The sequence below is a fragment of the Engystomops pustulosus genome, chromosome 2 (genome assembly GCF_040894005.1).
Source record: "Engystomops pustulosus chromosome 2, aEngPut4.maternal, whole genome shotgun sequence".
Taxonomy (NCBI): domain Eukaryota; kingdom Metazoa; phylum Chordata; class Amphibia; order Anura; family Leptodactylidae; genus Engystomops; species Engystomops pustulosus.
The window spans coordinates 159146874-159166102 of NC_092412.1; the positions used below are offsets into that span (position 1 = coordinate 159146874).

A 19229-nucleotide genomic window follows, 5' to 3' on the forward strand; every position below is an offset into this window, starting at 1 on the left:
AGTTTGACTTCGCAGAGTCAGTGTCACATATATCGATACATAAGTGCATTTTTGAGCATTTCACTATGAAGCATAACTTCTTGAGTGGTTTCAATGACGCCCCTACTCCATTGATACCCCACCAGCCAAGAAATATAAGCTTATATGGCAATGATTGTATTGGCACATTTACCTTACAACCACAATAATAACAATTTACCCCCCCCCCCCTCCGCTGATCTATTTTACTTTTTAATGCAACAGTATTTCAAGAAACAGTTTACCCTTGTGTTTGCAAATATATATATATACACAAAACATTAAATAAACATATCAAAAATATACAAATGCCAATAATGGTGCAATTTAATTCATTTTTGTGCTTTTTTAAGGTACATTTCCTTTCAGACTATATCTTTTAGACTTCCTTTAAGAACCATAGAACCATGATATTATCGTAAAAGGGACGGGACTTCACAGGAAAGGGCATGGCCCTTTAGCTAACTAATAAGTGGTATAAAGATGCACCAGATTTTTCACCCAGCATGAGCCATTGAGATAATGCTGGTATTGTTTTTGTGTAAGTGTCAGAACAGTCATTAAAGCTGTCTGGTTTTACTTTTAGCAAGCCCTCTCACTGACCCTGAATCAGCCGATAAGCCAAGGTGCTGGATGTTATACCTACAATGATCTCATATTGATTACCTATCAATATAAATAGGTTATCAATATGTTAAGGCTAAAAAAAAACCCTGTAAGTCCTTTGACTTACTTTGCTAATTAATGTATTAATAAATGGCTTATTTTAGGTGTGGTCATAAATTCTTAATTAGATAAGTTTTGGACTCTAGGTTCCATGCCATGTACTGGGAAGCAGGAAAAAAAATCCAAATGCAGTGAAATTGGTTAAAAAAACGCATTTGTGGCATCTTCTTTATGGATTTTATGGCTTTCACTGTGCACCACAAATGACATGTCTACTTTATACTTTGGGTTTGCGGGGATACCAAATTTGTATAGGTTTTATAATGTTTTCATACATTAACAAAAATTAAAACATCCTGTATAAAAAAAAATTATTTTGCCATCTTCTGGCGCTAATAACTTTTTTATACTTCGGTGTACGGATCTGTGGGTGGTGTCACTTTTTGTGACTTTTATTGATGTTTTCATTGCTATCATTTTTAGGACTGTACAACCTTTTGATCACTTTTTATTGATTTTTTTTATATTTCTCAACATGTCAAAAAAGTGCAATTTTGGGCGCTATTCTCCATCACGGAATTAAACGCAGTGAAAGACCGTTGTATTTTTGATTGGGCATTTTCAGACGTGGCGATACCTAATTTGTTTATTGTTTTCACTGTTTATTTATATTTATATAAGTTCTAGGGAAAGGGCATTGATTGGAATTTTTAGGTTTTTTTAATATAATTTTTTTAAACAGTTTTTTATTTTTACTATTTGTACGACAACTTAGAGTACTTTAACCCTAGGTTGTCTGATAGATCCTACCATATACTGCCATACTACAGTATGGCAGTATATGGGGATTTTCCTCCTTATTCATTACAATGTACTAATCACACATTGTAATTAACGGGTTAAAACAAGACAGCCTTGGGTTTTTGGAAGACCCGAGGCTGTCATGTCAACCGATCTCCACCCTATGATGACGTCACGGGGAGCAGTGATCCTCGCCAAGATGGCGGCGCCCATATGCAGCCATTTTTAGCTAGCTAGCACCAATCGCGGGTGTTACCAGTAAGTGTTGTTGTAACTGCATATGCAGCAAAGACTTACCGGCTGTGGAGAGGGCTCAGCCCGTGAGCTCTCTCCATACGCCCCCGCACCCGTCATGTAACGTACTATTACGCCACATGTCGGGAAGGGGTTAAGTGTTCATGTAGCTTGGAAGGTTCCAAAAGATAATTACAGGGATGTCAAGTGCTCCAACAAAAAAAAGCCAAGGAGCGTAATGAGTAGGATCAAGGAACTCCTTTATTTAGGCATTGTGTTGCATAACGCCTGTAATTGTCTTCTGGAACCTTGCAAACTATTTGTATCATCCTATACACTCTGCAGTGTAGGCTGGATCAAAAGGAGAATACCGGATGCCATTTTAACTACTTGAGCAATAAATAAGCATTCGAAGGTGAGAGCAATAACCACCTTGCTATTCAACATTTTTGGAGTTTTAAACTAACTGCACAAGGGTCTTTCACAACTCTGTGACCCAAAGGTCTGTTTCTGCTCAGAATCAGTACTGTAGCTTTTTCCCAAGTCTTCCTCTCATATTTAAGTGTTCATTACAATTTTACAAATTGTAGCCAAGAACTCATTGTCATTTTTTTGAACATTGGCTTTTTCTAGATTAATTGCACACACAAAAATAAAGGTTGAAACAACTGGTATATTTGTAATTTAAAAAAAAATACAATAATAGGTTTCTTGGTTACACCCCTAACAAAATCTAGATCAAGGTTGAGATTTTAGTGGACAGCCTTCTTTTCACAGAATTACAGCATATTTTTGCTCTTTTAGCATTTAACTGATGTAAATTTCGATTATGAAATTTGGGAAAATCATTTTATCTTTATAGATGAAAAGTAACTGGCTGTTGGTAATGATTTATGTACAATGATGATATATGGTAGATGCAAACTGTACTGTTGATCTCTTTGTAATATTTTTCTACTTCATGACCATGACGTGGTTTCCACTGCCTCCAATTCCTTCATTACAGTCTTTTCAGCTGTTATTAATGTGTGAGCAGACTTCACATGCCACGGACACCTGGGCAGACAACAAATATATTCATTGTGTGACATGAACCTGTTGGTGAGCAAGGAGCCTAAGGATGCGGACACAGAGAGAAATTGAGGCGGGTTTGTTCCTGCTGACTCCTCAGTGGCTAACCCAAAGTGATTCACATGAGGTTCATACATTGCTCATCCACATGCTGCAAAACCCCCACATTGCAGGTTTTGGATCTTCAGCAGGTCAATTAGTGCTATGGATTTGTGGGTAAAGAATTTAAACCTTGTGATGCAAACATTGAGGTCTGCCCCCTGTATCTGGCAAATTACATATGAAGGCTCCATCAGAAAACATTTTCTGCTACCATCAGAAACATTGTAAAATGCCTAAAAAGACTGCCAGTTTTGTCCCCAGCCTTTTATGGCCTACTGAAGAAATGATATCTTCCTCACTATACTGCAGCCTGTAGCTACTTTATTGGTAGGCCTTAGATGGCAGGAGTAGTTTATGGGCCACTTGGGCCCTCTTATGTTAAAATACCATCCTTATGTCTTTGTAACAATCTATAAGTTCAGCTAGCTATAAAATGTGTCAGCTCAGTCATTCCTGTCAAATTTAATTGACAGTAGAAAGCAGCTTTAGGGTGACAACAGGCCCACTAACCTACTTGCCCCAAGTTTGCACATTTGTACAATATGTTGCACATTTGTACAATATGTTCACCAATGGGCTATCCTTACTGTTCATGCTGTTACATTTTTATTATAGTGAACCACCAGATTTTCCATTACTTAAATCCATGTGCCTTTTAAATAAATGTAAACCTTTACCAAAATTTCATAAATCAATAGAGCAGTTTAATTAATTGTAGTATTATATTCTAATATAAAATTGTAATATAAAAGTCAAGGCAAGATAAATACATCAGCCTTTTGTGCCTGTACTCCATTAACAGAGATAAAGGAACCTGATAATGTTTTCAACAACTTAACTCTTTACAGACACTTAAAAGCGCTGAATCTTGAAGTGAAATTTTCTCTAGGTATGGAAAGAGATAGTCATTAGCCTCCTGTCTTTACCAACTCTCCAGCTCACTGCAGGAGAAAGAAGAGCAGGAAAAAGATACAGAGAAGCGGTTTCTCTTCATGAAATACATTACAAAGTTTACTGTTATCACCTAATCTATTCCCTGCTGAAATCAAAGAACGCTTCAAAGGTAATTTATTATTTTACCATTAATGTTGTTTTTCTTTATTGTGGCTTATTAATATGAAAGTTACAATTATTCTATCCATGCTGCATCAACTACCTGTTAAGCCAGTAAAACACCTCTTAATACACAGCCACCAATCTGAAGATGCAAAACTGCAAAATAAAGAGAGATTGCAGCAGCCTGAATGAGTAAGAAGGTGTGTTTCAGACTACTATAGACTATGTTTAGGTACTTTAGCTAAATTGTAGTTACAACTCATGGTCTATCCTAATAGAGTGCAGATAAAAATATGTACACATTAAAATAAATAGAAGCAATTATCCTCTGTGCTAAATGTACTGACTGATGAGTTTGAATACAACTATTGGCAACATCTGCATGGGGTTTGCTTCTTGTCCATGTGTTTAGTTTGTACCAATCTCTAGGGATCTACTTAGAATTTAGATTGCTATCCAATCCTGGGGACTGTACATAACGACAAGATCTGTAAAGTGGCAAATAGAAAAAAATTGCATAATATATTCTGCAGAAATATCACAATAAAAAACATGATTGTACATTTTTAAAATAGCTTTAAATGACTTCCTGAAATCCTATATTTCAGGATTTATTCTCTTAAAGACATTAAAATATAAAATAAAGTACAACTATATTATACCATTTAAAAAATAAATAGTAAAAATATGCTATAATATTCCTGGGCTGAGAATGAATTAGAAGAATAATAGTAGAGCATATTCATGAATGCAAAATCGAAATACACACATATAGGAGAGAGAAATCATTAAAAAGGGCCAGAAAATGCCTTTCTGAGTTGCCTGCTCAACAGTGGGATAATAGAGATGCCGTCAAAAAGATCCCTGTGGTAAAAACTATTAGAGGCGGTGAATTATAAAACTATTAACCCAAATGTACTGTAACTCACAATTAAAATATGATTTAAAAGTGGAATCAGATGTATGAATTTTGATTAAATAGAGTGCTATTAAGAGCCCTGGGAAAATAACTTATTCTGGCCCTTCTAAAAGTTAAAAGGCAGTTTAACATAGAAAATATATGAATTAAGGTTAATAACTATACAATATGCTTGTTAGAAGTAACACAATGTGAACTTTTTCCCATTAAATAGTATAGAGTCTTTACTTGCATACATAGAAAATCAAACTAGAAAATATATTTATAATTGCTATAATTCAATTTAACAGAATCCAGATAGAATTCAGACAGAATTCTAAAAAGTTGCAAATCTTTTATTTTTATTTTAGAATTACTGTTTGACTAAAAATTAAAGTTAAAGTACAGAAAAGATGGGATTCTACCATAAATCTACATACCTCTAATTTATTGTATTTTATTCTTTGGGGGGGACTTTTTTTCTATCTAGTTAAAATGTTTGAAGGTTTTTATAGATTGAACATAAAGTGTAGCTGCCTAAAGGTAGTACTATTAAGAGTCTGGGAAGTGTCCACAGTGTCACTGCCTTTGTGTAAATGGGTGATGATTCAATTAAGGGCCTCCTCATTGATGGAGATGCAGACTAATTATTTTAATGTCAATATAGCTTGTCATATACTTTGATTAGAATCCACTGAATTCCAGAAATGGATTCCTGACTGTAGACAGCACTGTTTCAACGTGGTTGCGTATAGCGTAGAGTAGTGGTTTGGATTTGTGAGAGGCTATTGACTAGTGTCAGGAAGTAAGAGTTCTGCTTATGGAGACTTTGCCAATTAACACAAAATGTAAGCATGTGGAGACTTATTTCCCATTTTGGGAAATATACAAATAAGTTTTCCAGGAAGGTACAAGAAAAACAACTCCTCTTTTGCTATCTTGTAAGGCAACATCCTTACCATTAAGCATAACTTTCGGGAAGCCTAATGACATGATGTGGAATTAAAGCCAAACCAGTATATCTATGCCTGAAGGAATTGTCCTTTAGCCTTTTAAAGAAATAAGCTTTTCAAAATCTTCTACTATTGATCGATCCAATCAAAATTGGGACTCCATAACTAACTCAATATTTGGGGCTCTATGGTTCTTGTGTCTCAATAGTTACAAAATTACTTTGTAAGTTAGAATTTTATTCCTATAAAAGGTATGGCAGCTGCATTTTTCTATTATATATCATGTACACGGTCTCATTTTTTTAATTTATTTTTTCAGCAACTATATGTAATACTAGAAAAAGTGTTTTTCCTACTAGTTAAAATTTAGTTTAATTTATTCTTTCTTGTTAGTTTCCATACCTCATCTTGATTTTCTAAATGTGAAACAGTAAAACTCAGAGTTTGCATTTGCATTTAAAACATGTAGCAATAGAAAAGCATCAAAGGCTCAGGGAGAGAATGAATCAGTTGGATCCAGTGGATATGTAAGCCATAGCAATATAGAAAAGTCATCTTATGCATAGTAGTCCACTAGAGCAAATGTATATGAGACACTCATTGCTATTAAAAAATGTCCAGGCTCCACCCTTGGATCTTGCTCACTGATCACTTACTTATTGACTTGAATTGTTGGTATAATATTACACGCATTTATACCATGTTCTATTATATACTGTACTTTCGTTCTGGCTGCATGCTAGCAGGTACACAAAAAATGTAAATGATTATATAAGGCTTCTTGGATAGCAGGCACTGAAATGTAATGGAAAAAACATGAATATATGATATTATGGATATATGAATTATGAATATGCAAATATGAATTAAAATGCAACATTTTCTTTGTAAAGTATCTTATTGTTTTAATGTTTTAATTCTATTCTTCACTTTGCAGATGTGCGCACGTATCTCCGAAGAGAGAAGACACGCGTGCACACCTGCAATATGAAGAATAGAATTAAAACATTAAAAACATTAAATACAGGACCATTTAAGTGCAGAACACATTGAAAGAACAATATTCTTCACATTCCAGATGTTCGTGCGCATCTCCTAACTTAGCGGGAGACACGCGCAAACACCTGCAAAGTGAAGAATAGTGTTATTTCAATGTGTTCTTACAAGGAAAACATCTGGAATAATTTTTTTTTGCACTGTTCTTTTAATGTTCTGTTTTATTAAAAAAATGCTCGGGTCTCCCATTGACTTCAATGGGGCTCGTTATTCGAGACGAGCACTCGAGCATTTTAGTGCTCGCTCATCTCTATTAGCTACCAATCACCACTCTTATAAATTTGCACACTAATATTTTTTGTGCTTGTGCTGTAGATTTTGGGCATTTTATATGTTATTGTTATCTCTCACAATGATCTCGAAAGCATCAATTTGACTCTTTCTCCAACATGAAGTTTATTTTTATTTGTATCATCACCAGTAAAAAGTAAATTAGATATAAGACTTAACCGAAGACAATAGCAAAATCAGGATCTAATTTCCTAGTAAAGATTTGTATTACAATCATTTTGCTCACGTCACACACAAGACAAAACAAATACGGCTACATGTCACAGTCCATTTGTCAACATAATCACTAATTGTCAATTGTGAATCTCTACTAAATGATCTGTCACACTCAGGTGGCTATATGGAACCATAGTGGTACTTACAGCATCAGAATCTTCAATCTTGTCAGTCCATTTAAGCATACCATGGTAAAATAAGGATCTATTGTTATCTCTTTTTTTAAGATGAAGATTTGATTGATATCAACAGGTCAAGGCAGATGCTAATGTAACTATGTTGTATAAAGTTAAATGAAGAAAAAAATCTAAATATTATAATAGATTTGATATTTAGGAACGCTACTAACTTAAGGAACAGTGGCAACTATTTAAAGTTTGGCTAGCTATAACTGAAGCTATAATGTTTAACTACTTCACACGCTATGTAAAATAAATCATAGGGAGACACAAGGCTATTGCAAAGTGTAATTCTTCTACCGCTGAAAGAAAAAAGGTCCAGTCACAGAGTTACATGATCTAAATTCTAATCAAACATAATTTAAAGCATGTTTTATTTTGGCCTCTGGAGAAATTGTTCCCCCCTACACTTCACCATGGCAACCAGTGTCTCATTTCAGAGATGTCATGCCACATTATCATCAGGCCAGCTCACACACTCTCGCCTGACAAGTTCTCTTTTTCCCTTGCGACAACCTTTCCAGGCTTATGCTGTTTATTTTCAGTGTCAGATCGAGCACAGCAGATTGAAAGGAAAGCTCGACTGCTGAATAAGAAGCATCACAACCCATTTGGTAATAAGAGATAATTTGAGAAGATATTTGCTTACATGTGTATCATCATTTTTCTCTAGGATACATCCCCTGCATGTCATAGTAGGGAAAAGTCTAGATACAGCCTATCAGTAAATTTGACATTGCATGCTATTATTTTTTTATATAATAAAATAAATGGCTGGAGAGTACAGATTTGTGGAAATGCAATTCAGACACTATTTTGCAGCGTAAATAAAATTCAGTATAAATACAGCTTTTTTTTAAAAAAAGTAAAAAAGCATTTTGTATGTGAAATTTGCAATAATTAATACAGATAAGCAGAGTTTGGAATATTATGTTTTCTGTTTTATACAGCATTGCACAATGTACAGTATAAACCTCCCCTGAGCCAATGACTGTGCCATAGATGTACATTTATGGCTTCCCACCATCTTACTGATACTAATGTATGGTGGGTGTTATGCAAAAGTTATTAATTCGTGATATAAGTCTTCATTTATTGTAGGTAGGCAGCCAGTATAGGTTATATGCTTGGTGTTTTGAATTTCTATGAGTGAATAGAATCTAATAAGAAATTGGTATCTGTATTGCTATATGTTTTCTAATGTTTCCACTTATAGGCTGCTATAGAGCAGGGTCAGTCTTAGTACCATTTGCATTTACAGCATCATTTGGCAATAACTTACAGGACCAGTCTTGGTACTATTTACATTTACAGCATCCTACAATAATACCATAAAGGACCAGTCTTAGTAATATATGCATCAACAGCATTGGACAGTAATATGATAAAGGACAGGTCTTTATACTAATTGCATTTACAGCATCATACAGTGTTTTTTTACATGCCAATCATACAGTGTTCCATTACACTACCAGTTTTAGTACTATTTGCATTTACAGCTTCATACAACAATCTGTTACAGTACCAGTCTTATTTCTATTTGCATCATACAGTGTTCTGTTACAGTACCAGTCTTCGTACTAGGTTAATTAACAACATAATGCAGTAATACCTTACCGTGTTAGTCCTAGTACTATTTGCAGTACTAGTTTCCTTTACATTGCCAGTCTTAGTACTATTTGCATCGTAATGTGTTTTGGTACGGGACCAGTCTTGTTATTTGCATTTGCATTATCTGCAAATCATTTGCATTTGAATATCATACTGTAATACCTTACAGTACCAGTCATAGTATTATTTGCATTTACAGCATCATATCATGTTTTGTTATAATAATAGTTTTCATACTATTGTTTTGTTACAGTATCGGTCTTAGTGCTATTTGCTTTAACAGCATCATACAGTAATGCCTTACATTACCAGTCTTGGTAATATTTACAGCATCATACAGTGTTCAATTACAGTACTAGTTTTTGTACTATTTGTAGTATACAATGTTCTGTTACAGTACCAGTCTTAGTACTATTTGCATCCACAGAATCATACAGTGTTCTGATGTGCAGATGGAGAAGGAGGGCAGCAGTGAGAGCTCAGTGGTAGTAGATGTGAGGAGTGCATGATGACATCCTAGACCCAACATGGATAGAAGGCAATGATCAGCAAAGAGGTGCCAGTTAGGAAGCCCCAGTTAGCCAGCAAAAAATGCAAGAGGATGGCAAGGTGCAGCAGTCAGCCCATAACCATGACTTTGCCTTCTACTGCCAAGCACACCCAGTAACTCAGCACACAAAAGCCTGTCCACAGGGTATTTTTGGCATGGCATTTTTTCACCCAGAGTGCAGAAGACAGAATATGTGTGATTTGCATGTTTTACCACCTTTCTATAAAGCTCTGCCAAAGTCTCTGAGCATCTTGTGTATGATCAGGTACCTGCAAAGTAAACATGAGCTGCAGTGGATAAGACCCTGGAAACACATGAGGCTCCCTCTGCTGCTTCTGTAGTCTCAACCTGTGACACTGCTTCACAAGTGTCAAGGCCACCTGCCTCCCTGCAAAGGAGGATGTGACTCCACCACCATCCTTACTGGTTAAAGGAAGGTACTGTGATGGAAGGGGTATTGGAGAGGTTTGCAAAGACTGCTGAAAAAATAATTATTTCAAAGCTTAGCATAATTTTACGGGTTGTAAAACACTGTCTAATACAGTAACAGCTGGATTTTAACCACAGCAAGGGTTTGTAGTTTTCCTATTGCTTCTTTTAATGCTATGAGAATAACTGTGTCTGAATACCTAGAGAGCCTTTAAGCACAGTGAGTGGAATAGTTTATGGTTTTCCCATTGCCTTTCTTACCTTTATGAGAATAACTGGATCCAATCACCCAGAATGCCTTTAACCTCATTGACATTTACATTTTTATAAATTTATTTTATTATATCCTTGTTTATTTTTTATGTTTTAATTTGAGTGCTTTTCTTAGTCCATTTTGGTCAGAAAAACTGCCTGTTATTATCAAGCCTTGTTGGTCCTCTACCCCTTACAGACACAGAATGTTAAAATTTGATTCCCCATTGACTTCAGTGGGGATATTATTTGGGGTCAACTTCATGGTCCGTTTCCCTCTCCCTCTCTCTGCAGATAAAGGCTGCTGTATAGTCACCCCCAAACAAACTGACTTCTATAGAGAATCTTTGAAACTACTGTCAGACTCTCAGACCTATAAAGTACTTAAAACTTATCCAACTGCCAAATACAAAAAGGATTTAAGTGAATGGGAGCGCTTCTGGCAGTTTTGTGACGCTCTCACCGCATGTTCTGCTCCCCGACCTATTTATTAGCTGGTGGCGTCAGAAAATATTACTTTTTCTGCCTGCCCCAACTCTTTTCTCGAAAGTACCTTTTATATGTTTTTTCTGGTATAGATTATCTAGCCTCTTTTTGCTGGAAGACAGCAGCTGCAACACACCAGTGAGGGCACCAAAAAGGTCACAACACAGTCACAACCTCTGCCCCAGTCAACGCATTGTGCATTGTCTAACAATATCTTTGCATGTTGCTTAGGTAAAGTTGTGATTACATGTTAGTATTTTTGAAAAAATGCATAACTTTTTTTTTATAAATGTATAGTTATTTTTTAACTTTAGGCTCTCTATTGTGTTTGAAAACAATATTCTGCAATAGCTTTGTATTCAAGTATATTGTGAATATACAGCAATCCTATTCCTTTTCCTACATGACATGGCCCACCTAAATGAATTATAATATATAACTGACCCCAATGCCTCCTTACATTAAATTATATTATATATTGTGTGCCCACCTGAATGAGCTAAGTTGTATAAGTCTCCTTTTTTACTTTAATGTTTATGGGAAAGATTAAAGTTTAACATTTATGAAATACTTGTTAGAAAATAGATACAGGCAGACGAATGTGACTACCATACTATTGTAACTTGCGGTGGTCATGGTGTCTTTCCTGTTGCATATAGCTCTGTCCTGTAGCTGTTTGACTTTACTCTAGGCATTACCTTGTTTGAGCAAAGTTAGGACTTTTGCTCCTATGTTTTTGTTCATCGTGTCCTCTCCAGTAGTAGGCGTCTATAGCAACAGCATTGCATTCAAATATGTTAGCGGAGGTCACACTTTGAAAGCCTGAGTCAAGTTTAAACTGAACGGCTATTTTTAAGCCCATTTTTAACATTTGATATAAATAAAGATTTGTTATTTCAAACGTTCTAATCAGGCAGAGATTTCTAGAAAATGGTGTCTTTACAACATCACAAACTCATTCAAGAACCACAAGAAGGCTGATCGCCCCCTAGAAAGACAAATGCAAGAGATAGCAGGACAATACAGTCAGTCAATCTTCATGGTTAATGGGTAACATGGCAGCAAGAATTGCTTGTCAGTTCAACATTGAACAGGCGAGGGTTTGTCTTGTCATACAGTCTCATAATGATTAAGAGCATTAGGCTGAAAGCCCACTCTACAGTGGCCAAACTCATTATCAGAAATATTCAGAAGGCTAAACTTACCTTTGCTGCAGAGCATGTTGTTTGGACAGAGTTTTAGAGTAAGTTTCATTTATTTAGGTCTGATTGGAAACATTATATTTGTTGACAAAACGGGGAAAGACTCAACCCAAAGCGTGTAAAGTAGTCAGTAAAAGGGGGTGAATGAAGAATCATGGTTTGTAGAATGTTTTCTGCAGCAGGAGTTGGACCTCTAATAATAAGGTGTTGAGGGCTGCAAATGGGTCTAACAGTGCAATTGCTCTGCCAAAAATAGGGTAGGGAAAGTACTTAAAATAATAATATAAAAGAAAAAGAAATAATAAAAGAAAATAAATAACTAAAAAATATATTAAAACCAAATAAAATGATGTCATAAATAAAAAAAATAAAATAAACCAAATGTCACTGTGCTCTAAGGAAGAACTGTATGTGTATTCCCTTACTGTCTTATAGTGCAGTGAGAAGACCTGTGAGGGTGGTAGTGCTGCTGGTGGTGGTGATGGAACTGGTTCTACAGGGAAAGGACATGTCACACCTGTGCCTGCTGCAACTTCCCCTGGTGCATCCAGGTGCCAGTGTTTTCAGCGTATACCTGTAGGCCACAATAGCGCTGTCAGAATGGTGAGGAGAAACATAGTAGAGGCATTGGTAGATTACATCGCAAACAAGGCCTCAAGTTTCATCAGTTCCATCTTGAACCAGCTCCACTTCTGCTGAATGTGCAGAGCCTTCCGCATCACCCTGTTTCAAAATAGGAAGCCCATCTCAGAAACAAATCATGCAGCATACAGTGATGCCATATGTTATTTAGCTCAAGGTCAGTTAACTACTTATTTCAAAGACACCGTAGTTAGAATTATCCAAAAACCCCTATGTTATGGCAATCACTTACCCACAAACCTGAAATGATGGAAAACCCTTTTTTACTAGCTGTGGTGAAACAGGGCTCTTACAGCATTTAACCTGACACCATCTTTTGTTAGATATTAGCTTGGTCCAGTATATAATCAAGGACACGGACATGCAGAAGGGGTGCCCAATCGGCATATTGGTATATTGATGCACCATTAATATATAGGTAGCCCCCACATATGCCCAGCAGTATATAGGTAGCCGTGGCAGTTGCCTGCGCTCCCTGCAGCCAGCTCCTCCATGCTTCTGAGACCTTCTGCTCCAGGCACTGACATCATTGCTTAGGTGACGGTGCCTGGGTCGGACAATGGGCGCAGGCAGCTGTAGTATTGCTGTCTGTGTCCAGTAATCAGCGATATGTGCTTTTAAAGACACGCGCATCACTGATCACTATTTAGGGCTTGGACAGCCAGAGTGGAAGGCGGGGGTGGCATCCTAGACAATCTCAATCTGAGCCTTCCTGTGTAACTTATAGCGTCTAGTGGTGGTATCTAGTGTTATTTTTAGTATACTGAAATTCCTGTACTGTATCATTACTGAGGAGATTGTACTGTCACATTACTGTTCTCATTATTATTATATAACATATATATTATATACACTGCTCAAAAAAATAAAGGGAAGAATCAAATAACACATCCTAGATCTTAGCAAATGAAATATTCTCATTGAATACTTTGTTCTGTACAAAGTTGAATGTGCTGACCCCAAAATCACAAAAATTAATCAATGGAAATCAAATATATTAACCAATGGAGGCCCGGAGGAAAAACACACTACAGGCTTATGCAACTTTGATGAAATGTCCAAAGCAAATCCTAAATAATATCCAAATCCTAATTAGTGACCACCCATATGGGTTTCTACGCAAGGCACTAAGGTTTCTCCATAGACCTAACCCAAGTTCTGCATGGGGGAAGAGCAGTGTCAGGCCCCTGCTTAACCCCTTAGATCCCATGGTCAATGCTGTGACCGGGGGATCTCCGTACCTGCAGAGGGAGGGGGCTACCTCCCTCTCCTTCCGGCACCCCACCATGCGATTATGGGGTGCCATGTTCATTACCAGACACCCGAGGACTTAAAGGGGTATTCTCGTCTGGGCATTCACATTCAGTTTCATTAATCTGCCATATATAAACATTTCTTCAATTAGATGTTATTAAAAAAAATGTTCCTGTGTGAAGATAATTTCTCATAAATGTAGTCATTTTGTCCCTTAGAAACAAGATAGCTTCCGTGGATATGGCCACCTCTGCCTGAGAGATTGCACAAATAAACAAAAAGGTTTTGTATATGAAATGTCCAGGAGTTACTGCAAGTCCCACAGCCGTCCTGTGGTAATGATTGCTTAATCCAGGAGGTCAGGCAGGACTCTATAGCGCAAGTCTGGCCACCGCTGCCAGAGTGTGACGTGGTCGTATCCGAGGAAGCCATCTCGTTTCTAAGGGACAAAATGACTACATTTATGAGAAATTATCTTCACACAGGAACATTTTTTTTAATAACATCTAATTGAAGAAATGTTTATACATGGAAGATTAGTGAAACTGAATGTGAGTGCCCAGACGAGAATACCCCTTTAATGAAGGTGCCAGAGTCTGTCTGAGGCAGAGCCTGCTCGATCTAGCCTCTGGCTGGACAGAGTAGTCTGCCTTTTAGCCTGTGCAAGTTCATAGATAAACACTTCTAATAAACTTCAATACATGGTGATCACATGATCACTAGTTCATATGCTAGTAATGTAAAGGAAAAAATAAATAAAAATTAAAAATACAATTTATTAAAATGTCCCAAAATCCATATAAAACAATATATAGTTGAACAATATAGTGGAAAAAAGTGGAAAAAAGTAAGAAAAAGGCATCATAGTATCATATCATCATAGTATGTAAGGCTGGAAGGAGACACAAGTCCATCAAGTCCAACTTTTAAGAATTAAATAAATGTTTTATCCCCATAGCCCATGATATTTTTTCTCTCCAGAAAGTCATCCAGGCCTCTCTTGAACATGTACATAGAGTCCGCCATAACAACCTCCTGCGGCAGAGAGTTCCACAGTCTCACTGCTCTTACAGTAAAGAACCTTTGTCTATGTTGATGGTAAAATCGCCTCTCCTCTAGGCGCAGAGGATGCCCCCTTGTCCTGGTCACAGGCCTAGGTATAAAAAGATCTTTCGAGAGATCCTTGTACTGTCCGTTCAGGTATTTGTACATTGTAATGAGGTCTCCCCTCAGTCGTCTTTTTTCTAAACTGAATAATCCCAATTTTTTTAATCTGTCAGTGTATTCTAATCCACCCATTCCCCTAATAATCCTGGTTGCTCTCCTCTGCACCCGTTCCAGCTCTACTATATCCTTTTTATACACTGGTGCCCAAAACTGTACACAATATTCCATGTGTGGTCTGACCAGGGATTTGTCTAAGGGCAAAACTATGTCTTTATCATGAGAATCTATTCCTCTCTTGATACATCCCATTATTTTATTTGCTTTAGCAGCAGCCGCCTGGCTCTGGTCACTAAAATTAAGTTTACCATCCACCAATACCCCCAAGTCCTTTTCAGCTTCAGTTTTACTAAGTAATTGACCGTTTAGAACATAATTATACTTTTTGTTTCCATGGCCCAAGTGCATAACTTTACATTTATCTACATTAAACCTCATCAACCATTTCTCTGCCCATCCCTCAAGCTTCCACAAATCCCTCTGTAATGCTAAACTATCGACCTCAGTATTTATTACTTTACACAGCTTAGTATCATCTGCAAATATTGAAACTTGACTGTGTAAACCCACTACAAGGTCATTAATAAAAATATTAAAAAGAAGTGGCCCCAATACTGACCCCTGTGGCACTCCACTGGTAACATCAACCCAATCTGAGAATGTGCCATTAATGACCACCCTCTGTTTTCTATCACTAAGCCAATTACTTACCCAAATACACAGATTTTCTCCTATTCCCAGCAGTCTCATTTTATATACCAACCTTTTATGTGGCACGGTGTCAAATGCCTTTGAGAAGTCCAGATATACAACATCCACAGCGTCCCCCAGATCCAGTCTTGAACTTACCTCCTCGTAGAAACCAATCAGATTAGTCTGACAGGACCGATCTCTCATAAACCCATGCTGACGCTGGGTTATAAGGTTGTGCACAGTGAGATACTCCAGGATAGCATCTCTAATAAACCCCTCAAATATTTTCCCCACCACAGCAGTTAGACTCACGGGTCTGTAGTTTCCAGGATCGCTATTTGATCCTTTTTTGTATATTGGTACCACATTTGCGCCACATATGCGCCATTCCTGTGGAACATAACCAGTCCTCAGTGAATCTTCAAATATTAAAAATAACGGTCTGTCTATCACCATACATAATTCATGCAGAACCCAGGGGTGTATGCCATCTGGCCCCGGTGATTTATCTATCTTAGTGGTTGCGAGGCGGCGCCGTACCTCTTCCTGGGTTAAACTGTTGACATTATAAAAAGAATTAACATTATTCCTCATTGTGTCTTCCACCAGGGGATTTTCCTGGGTAAAGACAGTTGAGAAGGCGACATTCAGTAGATTGGCCCTTTCCTCATCTCCTTCCACCATGACCCCCATGTTATTTCTCAGGGGACCCACACTCTCTGTTTTTAGTTTCTTATCATTTATATACTTGAAAAATAATTTGGGATTATTTTTGCTCTCCCTGGTGATATTTCTCTCAGTCTCTATTTTTGCGGCCTTTATCTGCTTTTTACAGGATTTATTTTTCTCTCTATAATCCAGTAATGCCTCATCACTACCTTCACGTTTTAGCACCTTAAACGCTTTATCTTTCTCGCTTATTGCTTTCCTTACAAGACTAGTTAGCCAAATAGGGTTTTTCTTGTTCCTTTTATGCATATAAGACACATATAAAACATATATATATATAAACTTTAAAATAGTGGGAAAAAAACACAACATGTAAGGTCTCACCATGTACCAGAAAAATGCACCACAATTATCAACACTTTTCTTCAATTTTGCCACACATAAAAAATGTTATAAAAAGTGATCAAAAGTTCGCACAGTCCCCAAAATGGTAACAATGAAAATGTCAGCCCTTCATGGAAAAAAAAAATCACACTTTAGCCAACTCTGTACTTTTAAGTATGAAAAAATTACACCTAATAAAACCTAGATAAATTAGGTATCCCTGTGATCGTACCAAACCAAAGAATATAGTAGAGATGTCATTTGGAGTACAAAGTGAAAGACATAAAAACAGAGCCCATTTTGAATTTTATTTCCACTTACCAGTACACGGCATGGAATATAAAATACCATCATTGGGAAGTACAATTTGTTATGCAGAAAATAAGACCTCACACAGCTCTGTACAATGAAAAATAAAAAAGTTATTTTTGTGGGGAGTGATAAACACAAAGTAAAATGGAAAAAGACCATCAGTGGCAAGGGGTTAAAATGCCCCCTATACCACATGATAAAAATTTTACAGATTCTCTGGAATTCTCTGGGCATTTTGAAAGCAATCCAAAGGCTCCACTCATGATCACATGTTTTGACTAAGTGTGTTTCCAACACGTTAACTAAATGTGACGGAAATACAATCTTTCCTCAACATGGAATCGCAGGTGGAGCCTTTGGATTGGGGTTCAAAACGCAACCAAAATGCCACTTGTAAACGCGGCTTCAGGGGTCTCTGCAAAAACGTCATGGTACCTGAAACTATTCTATTAAAATCTGCCCTAAAAAAGCTCAATGGATCCTTCCCTTCCATGCCCCGCAATGTGCCCAGACAGTAGGTTACATCCATATATGGGGTGTCCTCTTACTTGGAAGAAACTGCACAATATATTCCTTTCCTACTTTTATTCAGTTTATGTGGGTAAATTTAAGGGCTAAATGAATGTATTAATGATAAATATTAGAGAATTCCAAATTAAATGTTCATTGCTTGAAATTCGGTAAAATACTTAAAGGGTTAACAAACTTCCTATGTGCTGTTTTGAATAGTTTGATGGGTGATATTAATAGTACGGGGTGATAGGTGGGGGGATTTCTATTAAAAACAGAACTTCCAAAACCGCTATAGAAATAAAATGGTCCCTAAAATAATTGATTCTAAAATTTGCTTGAAAATTTCAGAGAATGCTGTTCGAATTGTGATGTTTCTAGCGTCTTAATAAATAAAAAGGATGCTTCTAAAATGACGCCAATATAAAGCTGAGATATGGTAAATGTTAGTTAGTAATTAATTTGGGTATTAAGACTATCAGTTTGAAAAACAGAACATTTTGAAGTTTGAAAATAGCTAATTTTTCAAAATGTTTTCCAAATTCACCTTTTTTCATAAATAAATATATCAACTAAAATTTCCAACTAACTTGATGTACAAAATTTCATGAAAAAACAGGTTTGGGTAAGTTAAAGTGTTCTGAAGAGATTACCCAGTAAAGTGACATATGCTGGTTATAAAAAATAGGCTTTGGTCATCAAGGCACAAATAAGCTTGGTCACTAAAGGGTTAAAACAAGTCAAAACGAGGCTCAATATTGTGTGTGGCATCCACATGCCTGTATGACCTCCCTCCAATGCCACGGCATGCTCTTGATGAGGTTGTGGATAGTTTCCTCCCAGACCGGGACTAAAGCATCCACCAACTCCTGGACAGTCTGTGGTGGATGGAGCAAGACATGATGTCCAAGATGTGCTCAATCGGGGCCAGTCGATTGAGCACATCTTGGACATCATGTCTTGCTCCACCACTACAGACTGTCCAGGAGTTGGGCCAATCTGTCCAGGAGGTCGGGCCAGTCCATAACTACCAGCATATGGTTTCACAAGGAGATGTCAACTCAGTGCCTAATGGCAGTCAGGATTCCTCTGGCGAGCACATGGAGGGCTGTGCGGCCCTCCAAATCAATGTCACCCCACACCATTAGTGATCCACTGTCAAACTGATCATGCTGAAGGATTTTGCAGGCAGTAGATCGCTCTACACAGGGTCTGCAGACTGTGTCACATCTTCTCAATGTGAACCTGCTCTTATCTGTAAAGAGCAAAGGGCACCAGTGGCGAATTAGCCAATCCTGATATTCTCTGGCAAATACCAAGCTTCCTGTATGGTGTTGGGCTGTGAGCACAACCCCCATATGTGGACGTCGGGCCCTCATGAAGTCAGTTTCTAACCGTTTGTGCAGACACATGCATATTTGTGGCCTTCTGGAGGTCATTTTGCAGAGCTCTGGCAGTGCTTCTCCTGTT

General features: G+C 37.2%; 1 long non-coding RNA gene across 3 annotated transcripts in view; it reads right to left on the reverse strand.

The window, feature by feature from the left end:
* Positions 1-19229, reverse strand: part of LOC140116639 (uncharacterized) — a 182650-nt gene that overhangs the window by 58814 nt on the left and 104607 nt on the right. For all 3 annotated transcript variants that reach the window (XR_011852875.1, XR_011852876.1, XR_011852874.1), the window contains exon 3: positions 6456-6594. This is a non-coding gene — a long non-coding RNA (uncharacterized lncRNA). The remainder of the gene's footprint in view (positions 1-6455; positions 6595-19229) is intronic.